The following is a 10501-nucleotide window of genomic DNA, read 5'->3' as shown; positions in this document are numbered from 1 at the left end:
AGTCCCTGCGCAGCTTGCAATTACCAACACAGTTGTATTGCCTACTTCTGGAGCCAGGACTGACGCTAGGGTGTTTCCTACCTCTCAGGCCCAGACAACTAGCAGGCCCACCCACTCCTACCTCAAGGGAAGGCTTGTTCCCTGCTGGGTGCATGAGCTGGCTCTGCATGCATTTGCATGTCTTCTGATAGCGCCCCGAGAGTCGCTCTTCCAAAATCCTTGCACTAGAGACACTGGAAGTCTAATGTGATGTCACGATGATTAACACCAAACTCGGTCCCCATCATGCAGACCTCTATCCCCGTGCACGCTTCATGAGCTTGCATGCAGCTCCAGGAGGGGCTGTGTGTGACAATACTCTTTCCCTCGCAGGACAAACACCACAGATTTACCCTTTGGCCCCAGTCCTCCCCATGCACTCACACACACGTTTGCACAGACAGCTTTGGGAGTGGGGTCACCAGAGAGCATCCTGGGGTCTGAGAGCATCCTCCTGGTGCCAGCATCCGAGGCAAGCTTCTGCATGGCCCTGGAACATGGGAGGTGCTTTGCTGCTCCTCTGAGAGCAGGAAAGAGAGAGGTAAGAGGAGGTTTTAAGAGCAATCCTCTGCTCTTCCCGCTGCTGAGGAGTTTTTCACTAGCACTAGCGACCTTCCCTCTCCAAAACAAGGTTTAGCTCATCAAGAAGAGAAGAAAAGCAACAGGGAGACTGGGAAATGGGAGCAGAGCAGCAGGGAGAGGCAGGGCCATGGCCTGGCAAGGCAGGAGAGAGCAAGCTGAGCCATGCCACCGAGAGCTCCCAGCCTCACATCACCTCCCACCCGCTTCCACCGGCACAGGCAGGGGCCACACTGCTCATGCTGCCACAGTGCCAAGGCATATCCCCCCACGCGTGCCCCTCCTGCTCCTCACCCATCCCGGCGCAGAGCATGCCAAGGCAGACAGGCACTGGGCTGCAGCCAAGCGCCAATTTTTTTTAACTTAATTCATCCATCTTCTGCTCAGCAGCTCCGTCTCCACATTTGCAGCTTAATCATCAGACTCAGCATCTCAGCCTGTCCTCACCCCAACCAGCCATAGGGCACAAGGCATCTGCAGAAAAGGGCACCCTACACTGAGGCTCCAAGGTTTTCTTCAAGAGCACCATGTATCATATAATCAAAATGACCAGGTATTTCCAAAACTGTTTCATGAGGCCTTTTAGCATATTCTTGTGGAAAAAATACAAAAGGCGGTCTTTAACACCACTGGGGAACAGAGCGCTGCAGTTGCGACCTCTGCAAGAGCAGAGAGGGAATTCCTCCCCCACCACCATGGGTACCGCCAAGGTGTTATCAAGTTATACACTAAAAGAGGCTGGTGGAATTAGAAACTGGATATGAGGATGGCTACAAGAGCTGCAGTGGTTTTCTACATTGCCTTCCCTGCAAGGCACCTCCACTTGGAAAGAAGTTTCCAGCAGGTCTGACAGATTTGGAAGCTGAACTTCTATTTAGCGAGAGAATAGGCCTAACACAGATTTCCCCACGGCTTTGTGATAAGGACAAGACAGTCAAGAACCACACCTAGGGAGGCTCTTTCTGAGCTTGTTGCAGTCTGCGAGGTCTCTGCCAGCCCTGGCCAAGGATGGTGCCTGTTGGGCAGAGGGGGGCTGTGCTATCTCCTCTGCAGCAGCCCACCAGGACACTCCCGGGCAGCAGCAGCCTCCCATCTCCTGGGGTACGGCCAGGCAGCACAGGTGGCACGCTCACTCTTGGGCACATTCCTTCACAGAGGAAGCAACTTCCACACAGGCATTTTGAGAGTTTTCTAAGATTTATCGTTAAGTCAGCAAGTTGTTGTGCAAGAGGCCCTGTGAGATGTAACAGGAACTGGTAGCTGCCATGGCACTACAAAAGGACAGTCAGAAAGCTGTGTCCCCCACTCCGAGATACCATAGCATTTTTATAACTTATGTCATGCACCTGATGTGTTTTGAAGAAACAAGCCACCAGGCTACATCCTGGTGACCCAAGATGTTAGCACTTTATTAAGAGGGAGACCGAAGACAGGTAGATAAGGACATGCAGGTAATATGTTGGGTTTTTTTTTTTTTAAAAAAAAAGAAGAAAATATAACTTTCTGTGGGAGACAGTCTCCCCACAGGAAGAAGTAGAGGTTTGTTTTAAGTGGGCTTATTTCTTTTTAACATTACAAGTATTTTGTTTTAAAGGAATGGTGTTTCACCTGCAAAACCAGAGTTCATTTTATCTCCACCCACTCCTCATTAATCAACCTCAAAGAGCATTTTTACAATAAAGAGATACAATATTAGTTAAACTAATGACTTACATAAGCAGAATCATTCCCGCAATCTCACTGAACGCTTGGAGCAAGCAAACAGATCCTGAGAACTGACAGTGCTGGCCAGGGGGAATGAGATTCTTTAACAAGAGCTGCACCACAGAGAACTCTCCAGTCTCAGGAAAAGCCCCCGACCTCACCAGCCTCCATCAACAGCATCGATGAGGCACATGACCTAGGCCACGAAGATGTGGCATAGCAAAGAAAACACTTCTGGGTGCACATAGACAGCAGCTGGAAATTTTCATGGCTGAGTTTTGGGAAAGAAATGGCAATTCCAAGGCAATTGCTGGCCCCCGTGTTGAGAGACAGGATGGAAAGCAAGTCAGAGTGGCTACTCTAGATAAAGTCCCACATGCAGGGAGGGCAGGAGGGTGAGCTGCAGGCTGTGGTCAGCCTACAGCATGGGTGAGCGAAAAGGCACAAGGGCTGTGGGACTGCATGAGCTCTGGGACCTGCACATGGGGGAGAGAAGCAGGCAACTGACATTTCAGCAGTGGGTTATGACCAGAGGAATTTGAAGAGACTAAGATGGTAGAATAGGTTAATTCTAGGCACATCAGCAAGGTTTGGCTGTTTCTAGCTTTGACCATTTTTCCTTCCTCTTCTAGTCTCCCCAACTTTCAATTTGCCTTCTCCACAGCCAACATTTCAGTAGTAGCAAACACAAAAGGAAACACGTTGGTGGTGCTAGAAAGGAAAGCTGGTAGGATTTGAACAAGTGGGAAAATGGGCAGGGGAGAAAATGGCTGCAATGGCAAGGCTGGGAACCGATGAGACTCTGGGAACAGCAACACAGAGCACAACAGAGAGGGTGGTGATGGAAACCAAATGCTGTAACAACAGAGGAAGCCTGAGCTCCACAGAGGTGGAGCACTCAAAGGCACCAGGAGAGGCAGGATCTGACTGCTTGAGCACAGGCACAGTGCTCCGAGGAGGAGACTGAGCTGGAGACAGGGAAAAGCAAGTACAAGCGCTAGACGTGTTGGTCTAAATACAGGAGGATAGAGGTTCTCAGGAGCTGCTCAAGAAAAGAGGCACCAAAGAGCCATCAGCACCAGTCTTCAGCAGAAAATCAGGTCTCAGAGTGAAGTTTGGCAGCAAAAGGGAGGAGAAAGTTGAAATGTGTATCCCACCAAAGTAATAAGGACACCAGCAAAAAAACCCCAAACCACTAGCAAAGCAACAAATAAAAGAGATGGAGTAAATTGGACAGGCAGAGGACATCAGAGCATGCATAAAAGCAGAAAAAGAGAAGACACAGCAAAAGAAATCCACCAACACCCTCCAGCCTCGAAAAGGCAAGATGCAGGCTGTGGAGGAATGAGGCAGCAGGAAGCTGGTGGCACAGCATGAGCCAAGAGAGTTGCAGTAAGACCATAAAGGATTACAGGAAAGGATGGAGATTATGCTCCATAGTACCAATGCAAGACACAAGGAGATGGGGAAGGAGGGGCAGGAAGAGATGAGGGAATGGCTGAAGCAAGCCAAAAGAAAAGCTAATGGATTTAACAAAGGCACAGAGGAGTCTCCACCAGTATGGCAACACTAATTAAGAGGATGTGACACCAAGATATGATGGCAGCAAATAATTAAAGCTTGGTAAGAGGCAGTAATTTAAGGCTAATAAGAAGCAGTGATTTATCAGGAGCCAACAAGAGTAGAGTCCAGGAGCAATAAATTCAACAATGGAGTAAAAATAAACAAGGAGAGCAAGAACCAGAGCCACCAGCATGATAACAAGGACAACACTGCATATAAACTCTGTACACAAATGAAGAGCAGCTGATGGAGGCCCAGATGGAGCTGCCAGGCCTCCTCCCTCTCCTTATTCAAATCTTCCCTAGATACCCATCTGCACCAGGAGGCCTTTGGGAAGACAACAAGCCAGTGACCAGGGAAGACACATCCTTTTGAAGCAGGGCCCCTGTTGCACTTGTCCCTGCACCTAGACCAAGAGCTCTTTGGGGCAGAGGCCATCATGAGATTCCCCACTGCACATGGGGTGGACAGGATGGGGACCAGTGCAAGGTTGGATCATAGGGGTGCATTTCCAGGGGACGGCAGCCACCAGTAGATCCCTGAAGGACGGTGCCATTGCTGGGCTTGAGGAGCACGGGCAACACAAGGAAGGAGCAAGAGGATTTAGATAGTTGCAGCCCCAGCTAAGGAGCAACAACCAGGCACCTCCCTGTAGACCAAAGGATGATACTTCCCAGGCATCAACTGGGGAGCAGGAGAGCAGGAGGAGCAGGCTGCCTTCCCAACAGCTCTTTCTGCATCTTTCCAGCACTTTCCTAGAAGGCACATAAAGCTTATTAGCCATGCTCTTGCTCTGTCCAGCCCAGATTAACAGGAGACAACTGTCATTGTTCCTGCAGCAAGGATACCTCTCACTCCCTCATGCCCAAGGACCAAGGCCAGGCAGCCAGAGGTACGTACCCACCCCATTCCTCTTCATGTCCAAGCTTGAAAGTCCCAATCCTGAGCTTGGCCCTCTCCCAAGGGGGTCAATGCCCAGCGACCACATGCCAGCAATCAGGTTTGCTCCCATTGGCTGTCCCCAGGCTCAGCCGCAGCCACCGCAGCCCAGCCTGTGTTTACGGCTGGGGACGCGGGGTGTGGAAAGAAAGAGCTGCCATGAAATCAAGAGAAGCACCTTGAGACACCGATGCAGAGAGCGTGGGAAAGAAGCTAACGACATTCATGTTCATCAGGAGACAGATAAAACCACTACAATAATAAAATTTCATTATGACAGCTAAGGAAGAAGAAACAAAAAATCTTTGTTTACTGTGTCTATGAGTACAAAGGTATCTGCCTTTGCACTACTGGTTGCACAGGCAGGTTTCAGCCCCGGGTGAGGGCTAGAAGTTGCTTACACACTGTATGTCATTTTCCAGATGGCAGATCAGCCCTTTGCAGCATTAACTCAGCCATCCATGCCACAAGGCTCACATAAAACACCTTTCCTGAGGTCCTTCTCCTTATGGAAACAGAGAGAGGAGACTGCAAGATTTACTAGTTCACAGGGACTTACAGATTTATGAATTTATCAAGAGAGAAACGGGGAGGACATTAAGGTCCTCGCCGACAGCGAAGGACTCTGCTTCATCCTTACTAGGCATGAGAGAGTCTACATTGGCATTCATTCTCAGGACAGAAAACCATTAGAAACCTGATTTTTATTCCCCATAGAACTTTGTCTTTTACTACAGGTTTTCACTAGTGCATTCAATTTGCAAATCCAAGGGAATAGTATGGGAAAAGTTTCTATTTTTAACAAAAGAAAGTAAAAACTTCTGAAGTAATGAACTAGTCCTGGATAAAAAGATTAATCTTCTTGAAAGAGTTTTGCTGCCTTATGTACTCCCACACAATATGTTTTACATACTTACATTTTGCATGCATATATACATACAATTCTCCTACAGAGTACAAAAATAAATTGATCCATATTATAAACTCACTCTACATATGCATGTTTTTTATTCACAGACATGTGTGAGAAAGTTTGAGAAAACGAAAAACCATACCAGCCTGTGACTAGGGCCAGGGGCAGGGACAGAGCTGGATAAAAGCTGTGTATTCTAGGGAGTAAAGCATCCTCTCCTACTTGCTCACTTTTGAAGACACTCTTTTTCCCCCCTTATTATTTTTAAGAGAAGTCTGTCTGTCCTGAGCACTGCAGCAGCTGACCCAATGGCATAGTTACCTCCTGGTGAGTCATCCATGTCCTGAGTTGAATCTCCCCATCTCAGTAGGAAGACTTATTTTATATAGCTCCATCAGAACATTCATGGTGATGTCTTAAGCACCACTAAAAGCTCATACCAGTAAGACAGATGTTTATTTCACAGTTTGAATAATCTCCCTTCTTTTTTTAAGAAATCCATGAATGACTAAGCATGTTTCAGGATCAGCTTTTTAGAATGTCTTTATATGATTGCACCTCACTTAAAAAAAGGCTTTCATAGTTTTACCTCAGATGTTCACAAATGCAATGAGACTAGAGACATGGGTCTAGCTCAGAGTTCCCTGCAGTCATAGCATACTCAATTTTCTCTAGTGTATTTTCCCTAGCCTGAGTCTGCTTTTTTTTCTTCCTGTTCCAGCAATCATGGCTTAGAAAGATGAAATTTTTCAGGGAAAATGAGTTTGCAGCTCATTTTTGAGGTTTTGTCCAATAGCTGATCTGAACAGTCTGGCAATCCTAGCAGTAAGCAAAAAGCAGTACCACAGGCAGGGTATCTGAAGCAAGCACACAAAAGACATGAACTAAATGTGAATGACCTACAGATCAGTCATTACTCACTACACCATTCAGTTAATTTAGAAAGAGCAGGCAACTAGAAAGATAATTGCAAGCCTGCACTGCCTTTGGATGAAGCTCCTGTGGTTCCTTGAGTATCTTCAGACAAGCTTCTTTCCTTCTGCTTCTTGTTTCTTATCTAGCTGATGGGATTAGTGATTATTACTGGCTTTTGAAGCCACCTGGAAATCTACTGATGAATAATGATAATAGGATGCTACTATTTTAATGGTTTTCCTCAAATCATTCCTAAAACACTTTGCCTCAAAATGTACGTGGGTTGCCACTGGTGACCCAGTTCCTACTCTTACACAGTACACCCAACTGCAGCGCAGTGCAAAGGACAAGGTCATAGGTAGCACCGTAAGCATCTCTCAAGATCCTTTATTGCTGTGACCTCAGATTTCCCGTTCTTCTTACAGAAAACCCACATTTATTGGCATCACTTGCTGGGCTGTTTTTAGTGGGGAGAAAGTCCTTGGGCAAGAACCTGTAGTCTGCCTGAGGGTAATAACAAGATGTACCTGGTCAGCTCCATGGGGTTTATTGGCTAGCCATGAACAGCAGTGTTTTTGTAGTCCCAGTCCTCTTCTATGGCAAGCCTGAGTTTGAAGCTTACAGGGCAGCTCTGGGCCTTCCTAGAAAGGCCTTGAGAACCACATGAGCAATGTCTGAAGGCCATCCCAAGGAGCCATGAAATGAGATGATCCAACTTGTACCTCTCTCCCAGGTTGAGTCAATGGGAAGAGCTCAGCACTGCTGAAGAAATCTTTTATTTGGGGCCTAAAAACCAGCCACAGGCAGCCAACACAGCATTTGGTACTATGACCTATCACAGGTGACCGAGACCATCTGAACAGAGCTACAAGCTTTCATTAAACGTATGATAAAGCATATCTGCACTGCATCTATGTGAAGACATTTCCCTCAGCCTTTTCACAGTCTGACTTGAAGCCCAGACAAGTTTACAGAAGCAATGGGCAACTTCTTTTGATTGTCTGCTCCCCCTTCAAAATCTAAAGCAACACCTTAGTCATCTTTCCCTCAGGTTCTCTGACTAGCAAAGGGGAAGGAAGAAATTTCAAGACACTAGAAGGAAAACCACATGTGAAGTTGGTTAGTGCAGCAACCACTTTCTCACATTTTCAGAGCTAAGAGTAAGGTTTACCAGGTAAAACAGAGGCTTAATGAGTCAGCCTCAATCACAAGAGCTGAAAACAAATACACACTAAACCAACACAGCCCAAGATATATTACCTTTCTCCAGAAAGACCAAGATAGGCACCTGAAGTAGAAACCAACTCCCAAATTCAACTATTTGAAAAGAGACAACCTCTGGTGTATCATCTCTGCACTAGTGCGGTTCCCAATTTCATTAGCGCTGCCCTGAGTTTTTTGCTAATGGTGATTGGATATAAAGAAATACTGTAAGATTAGACAATGGTCCATTAGCCAGCAACACTCGGGAAATGTGCAAGGAAACATAGCCGCCCGTATGGGCTTTGTATACAGATGAGCATCCCCAAATAGCAAGGCTACCTGTCAGGAACAGTGTCATTTAGAGGCCAGTTCTGCCTCATTTAGAAGCAGAAATATCCACAGACCATCCCTTGAGCAAATTAAACCTTTCTCTTCTCAAATTAGTATTTAATCTTGTAGAAGAAATTCAAAGATGCTAAGAGAGGCTTCCTCTCAAAATAGTAAAATGCTGCCATGTGAGCCCTCACTGCAGCCCCAGGGGCAGTGGGAGGGGAGGTGGGATGCTGCTTGAAAGCCGCCCTGATGTCTCAGGGTGCCACTTGCTTTTCTAAACCCAGACACAGGCCAGTATCTGCACCAGCAATACTGGTCCTTGTCCTAGTCATGAAAAGTGAAAGGTAGCACTACTGGAGGCTGCATACTTAACCAACTTGATGAGGAGTCAGCTGTATGACTCTCCCAAGCATCAATATCTCAGGCTAAGACGACCAGCAAACACTCAAGAAAGGTAATAGATAACAATAGAAGAATTTATTTTGAATGCACTGAAAGACAGGTCAATTTTTAGCAGATACTTAATTGTAGGAACTTGTTCTTTATCTTCCCATGTTCACTGCACTTTAATCATCCTCAGCTCTTCCCTTACACAGGAAAACACATATTTTTAGAAGAAAGACAACCAGATAAGCAAACTGTCAGGCGAGAAGAACAAGCAGTTCATGTCATATCTTTGCAGTCACTTCTACCACACCCAACCTCTCCAAGAATGCACTTCCTGGCTAGGTTTTCATTTTCTGATAAAAATATAAAGTGAGCAATAAATGTGGGAAATATATTTTTTCCATCCCCAGAAGCAGAACACATTTTTTGTAAATTGTGGATTGCCACCTTCTACAACTCCAGCCAAATGAGTAGCCCACAAAAATCAAAAAACAGCCCTGTCCTGAGGTTTGGCTTACTTAGACAAACAAATCAGAAAACATCCTGGGAACAAAGCTCCATGTGTCTTAATATCCATACTCGGATCCAAGCCAGAGTCTCTTCTGCCTCTACTCCAACCAGAGAAATGGATGGCGTGCCTCATCCACATCAATAAAAGCTATTCAGCACTTTCCCAGCACCGTAAGTTTTCAGGTAAACACTACTAGCCTGTTAAACATTTAGTGTCGCTTGCGCTTCAGTAAAAAGTGATTATTCCTAATAACTATATCATGTCAGAAATGTCAGAACTTCCCAATATCATAGGAGAGAAAAATAAGTCAGTTCTACTCAGAGTAGGGATGCTTTCTTGTGAAATTACCTACTGAGCTCTTGAGACAATGAAATTAGGCTCTAGTCAGATTAAAGTAGCTTCAAATACTTCAGTCTCCCCTTAGGAATTTTCTAACTTGGAGTGCCCCTTCCAGAAAGGCACAAGCACCACTGAAAGCACCGCACCACTTGCTAAATGCCTCTCACCAGCAGCACCTACTTCATGCTCAAGCACTGACTGAACACATGCTTATGCTCTGCCACCCTTACGAGCCCAAGGTACTTTATCCCTTTGTGAGATGACTCAGTCAACACCACCCAGAAAGGAGTGCCAGGCAGTCAGATCAGACTTGTCTGAAGGGCCAGAATATATCGTCAGTAATTCTTTTTCCTGTGTAATCACCTCTTATAAAGAAAATGGAAGTTAAGTGGAAACAGTACTATCAGGCTCCTTGTATAAAAAAGAAAAAAAAAAAAGACCTAAGGCAGGGTCACTTGCAGTGAGAGGTGCAGACAACAGCATCTTCAACACAATCTAGACCTAATTAGCTGTTCACATAAAGAGGTGCCATTTCATCTTTGCATACCCTAACTAGAAATTAAATTCCATTTCCAGTCGCCATCATGATTTCCCACTCTTACCTGCTAAACAACATACAGCCTTCTCTCTCCATCACCTTTCCTCAGCACCAAAAGCCATTTTTGAGACTTCCAGGGATGAGTTTTTGCACAGAGCAGGAGCCATAGCAAAGGATCTACAAGCACTCCCCTGAAGCATTCAACCAGCTGCAAGATGATTTTCCTATGCTTTCTTCTCATGAAAGGTGCAACCAGTATCAGTGGAGTCAGACTGAACCCATGAACCACAAAAAGCCTAACCACAATGGTTTGAGTAAAGGGTATAATCTAGTCTACTATCAGGTCTGCAAATGTCCATTAGAAAGTCCCCAGGGAAGAGCTGAGAGCAGGGTAAGCCTGCAGTACATTACTTCACCCTTCAACACTGGAGAGGACTGCCTCACATGGTTAATCTCTTTAATAACTCTCCACAAAAAGGTCCTTCTAAGTATGCACCCTGGCCCTCCCTACATCAACCAATGTCTTGATTCTACCATT

The sequence above is a fragment of the Strix uralensis genome, chromosome 2 (genome assembly GCF_047716275.1).
Source record: "Strix uralensis isolate ZFMK-TIS-50842 chromosome 2, bStrUra1, whole genome shotgun sequence".
Classification (NCBI taxonomy): Eukaryota; Metazoa; Chordata; class Aves; order Strigiformes; family Strigidae; genus Strix; species Strix uralensis.
The sequence above is the reverse complement of the archived record's forward strand: the minus strand, read 5'-3'. Positions refer to the sequence as shown.